Here is a 3,966-nt window from a genome sequence, read left to right as displayed (position 1 = left end):
TTATGTTTTAGGCTGTTAACTATGAAATTAAAAAAAATCTACTTCTAAATTTTAATCCGAAAGCTTAACAAAGGACCCTTGAGTGTCGGCTACTCTATTGAGGTAGCCTCTCTGCTTGTTATTTATGATCGTATTCTTATTTCAATTTCGGAAAGGTTATTTTAAAGCCTTCAGACCATTTAAACGAGCTTCCTGGACCTCTAAAAATATCTACTTGAGTGCCTGCGGAGAATTTCTTTGAGATTCTTTGACCTAAAAAATTTTTAGTATATACTCAGATTCTTTTCGGTAGGGATTCCTATCCCTGGCGGACCGAACGAACCGAATGGAGCCTCTACAAAGTACCCGTGAAGACCCCACTGGGTCCGCATTCGGTTAATTTCTAAAAAACTCAAAAAAGAGAAAAATCAACTTTTAAATTGTTAAAAATCGGATTCTGCGTTAAAATTTGCATTAGAAACTCTTTTAGTCCGCTTTTTGCATAAGCATTCCAGCTAATTATTTTGAGCTCGCATCAGTATGAAGCTCAGTCAACCTTGATGGATCGAATAATTGAAGCACTGGATTGTTCGCTAAAGCTCCCTTTAAGACCTTAAAACAATTTTCAGTACTTTCGTTCCAATAGAACGTTTGGTTCGACTTTAGTAAGTCGTATAGCGCTACTGCTCTCTGCGAAATGATGAATGAATCGACGGAAGAACCCAGCTAGGCCTAAGAATGTCTTACATCGTGGATATTTAGTGGGGTTGGGAATTTCAAAATAGCGCGTAATTTCATCTCTCCAGGTCCGATGCCTTTTGCAGAAAGTACATGTCCTAGGTAAGTGACTTTTTCTTTCAGGAACGTACATTTCTTTTGATTTATGGTAAGTTTCGCAACGCGCAACGCATCTAAAACTTTAATCAGTCTTTCTTTGAGATCAAACTAATCTCGCCCTGGAATTAAAATGTCATCCAGAGAGAACAAAACAACATTGTTCTGAAGAGGGCCTAAAACTCTGTGCATCAGCTTACTAAAGTAGAAAGGTGCGTGCATCAATCCGAAAACCATGCGTGTGAATTCACCCGTTTCTTCTAGAGTTATTTTCGCTGTTTTTCCCCGACTCCCTTTGTCAAGTGGAACTTGTAAGTATCCTTTTCCAAGATCTAAGCTAATATAAATCTTGCTATCACTCAGTAGTCTGAGATGTTTATCTAAATTCGGTAACGGAAAGTTCATCTTCACTGTCTGATTATTTAATCGTCTCAGGTCCGCTACCATTCTAGATTCTCCATTTTTCTTCTTCACTAGTAGGACTGGACTGGCGTATATGGAAGAGGTTTCAGTCATTAGTCCATTTTCATTTAATTTTTTGATAATGACCTTAAGCTTCTCACGTTCTGAATCACTTGCTCGGTATGGTTTACAATAAAAGGGTTTACTACCGGGTATTTCTCTGATTTCCATATTGATAACATCTGTACAGCCCAGATCTGCATAGTTTCTAGAGACCGTATCGTTATACATGTTTAGTACTTTTAATAAATCATCGACTACTTCCTTTGAATTACCCAGATCTATATCTAATTCGGATATTATTCTGACTTCGCATTGATCAGGTAATTTTTTAAAAGTTTGATCTGAATGTCCAACTTTCAGATATGGTAGTAGGAAATCTTCTTTTGTCGATATAAGGTAATTCCGTAAATGTCCTCCCAGTGAAGACATCTACTGGTTGAGTATTGTCGGGTACTACTCGCAGACAAATTCCTTCCGCAATCACTCCGTCGACTACAACTCGGCACACTATCACTCTGATGATAATCTGTAGTTATCAGGACCCCAACTCTTCAATACTGTTCGTCTTTGGATAATGGAGTAGTTGCCCTGCAACGCAGCTGATTCTCGGATAGTACAATCAGAGCTTCCGGGATCAATAAAAGCATTCCATTCAGTGTCATCCAAAAATAAGGATTTTAAATATTTCTTTATTGCAGGATCGTTGTTGCCTGTTATTTGACGAGCTTCACGTCATTCAGTCATTGCTTTTGGACAATGTCTCCTAGTGTGTCCGGTTTCCTTGCATAATTGAGAACTTTCTGTCTGATGTGGCTCTGGGAAATTTCTGGATAAGTGGCCATATCCATTACAATTGTAACATTCCAATTCTTTTTCCTTGCGAAGTGGTGTTCTTCGGTCAGGATTCGTACATCTCGAGTAGTGCTGTTTCTAACTGGTTTTTCCTTTATATCTTTGGAATTAACAATCTTTTTTCAATTTGGTGCCTTGGATTCTTCTTCCTTTTTTGTTACGTCTGTTGCTTTAAGGTCTTCACCCTTTTTCGTTTTAGAAGACTCTAGGAAACTACGAATTCTCTCTCCGCGTTGAGAATTTAACCGCTCGTGCCTGTTCAAATCATGTAGCAGGTCATCATAGTCCTCGTGCTTCTTCGTTGCCAACGCATTACATAGGTCTTTGGACCATAACTCAATTAGTATTTGTTCCTTGGTGCCATCGATGGATACATATAGTTGTTGACATAGTCTAGTTTTGTCCATAAAATAAGTATTAAGAGATTCACCCTTTTGATGGATACGCGCAGACATCTTTTGCCACTTCACTGTCAAACCTTCCGCTTTTATAAAAGTTTTTTTAAACGCGTATTCGAAATCTGCCAAAGATTTAAGTTTAACAGAATTTAATCGGAACCGATTCAAGGCTTCCGATTTCAGATGGGCTCGCGCTGCTTGGAATACAAATCCATCCGGCCATCTATACAATTGCTTCATGCGATTAAAATTTTCTAGCCATTCTTTAGCCTGGATGCCATCTTTCTCTCCGTAAAAATTTTGAATTCCTTTGCTCAAATCTGGCATTACGTGAAATGCTTCAGGGTTTGTTTCTTTTGTTGACCCTGGCACTGATGGTGTAATCACCCTATTAACAAGTCGTTCTAATAAAGTATCTCTTCTTCGATTTTCTTGTATCATCATTTCCATCAATCTATCAACAGAAGACGAATTTTGTTCGCTGTTTTGTTGATGCTGAATTCCTGGATTAGCGTACTGGGGCAGAAACTCTGGAATGTGGCTGCTTGTCGGCGGCTGGTTATATTGAGACTTGAAGTCTTGAGCATAGTTGTTGGCTGGAGCAATGTATGGATTTCCTTGATGAACGTATTGGGGTGGAAATTCCGGAAGATGGTTGATTCTCAATGGTTGGTTATGTTGTATCCCAAAATCTTGAGTAAAGTTGTTGGCTGGAGCAATGTACGGACTTCCTGACATTGACATATTTCTTTGAGTTAAATCTTCTCTCTGGTTCTGCTGAAGATCCAATCGTTCATTGTGCACATGAATTGGTTGACAGGTATTGCCTACTCGCTCGAAGTATTCCGCGTCTACGCTTTGATTGTGATGAAAGATAGGAGGATAATGAATCACTGTCATTTTCCAAACGCGAATTACTATTTACTACCGGTCGGTTATTCAGTATATTGCGCTCAAATTTTCAAACTCCTCTAAAGGGATACCTTAAAAACGCTGATAAGCCATTTCAGCGTGTATTTTTTTTATAAATTCGCACTAATTTATTCGAATTCACACATTCCTAAGTTCGAAATATATTTTTATTAAACAAGAACTTACTTAATTTACAGTTCGGGTCGCTTAGTATTACCAAACAAAAATTTTCGATTATCGGTGCTTGACTTCGTATATTTACCAACAATTGAAGCACTAAAATTTTCACACAAAAAAAGTCTCATTTAAGTCTTCTTTAATTAGCACAATTATTTTTATTTAGCATTTTCATAAGAAATTGTTTAAATACTCGCCATTCATTTGGTACATATCTCGCTAGGTTGCCGATATAACCACTTCACCCGACACAATTGTGGGTCCGGATGCAATAAGGGCACATAAAATTTTTTCGTGCGAAAACGAAGTCCCCTGGAGGCTTTAGAAAAAATTTTCGAATTTTAATTTT

This window comes from Belonocnema kinseyi, chromosome 8 (assembly GCF_010883055.1).
Source record: "Belonocnema kinseyi isolate 2016_QV_RU_SX_M_011 chromosome 8, B_treatae_v1, whole genome shotgun sequence".
Taxonomy (NCBI): domain Eukaryota; kingdom Metazoa; phylum Arthropoda; class Insecta; order Hymenoptera; family Cynipidae; genus Belonocnema; species Belonocnema kinseyi.
This window is presented reverse-complemented; position numbering follows the sequence as displayed.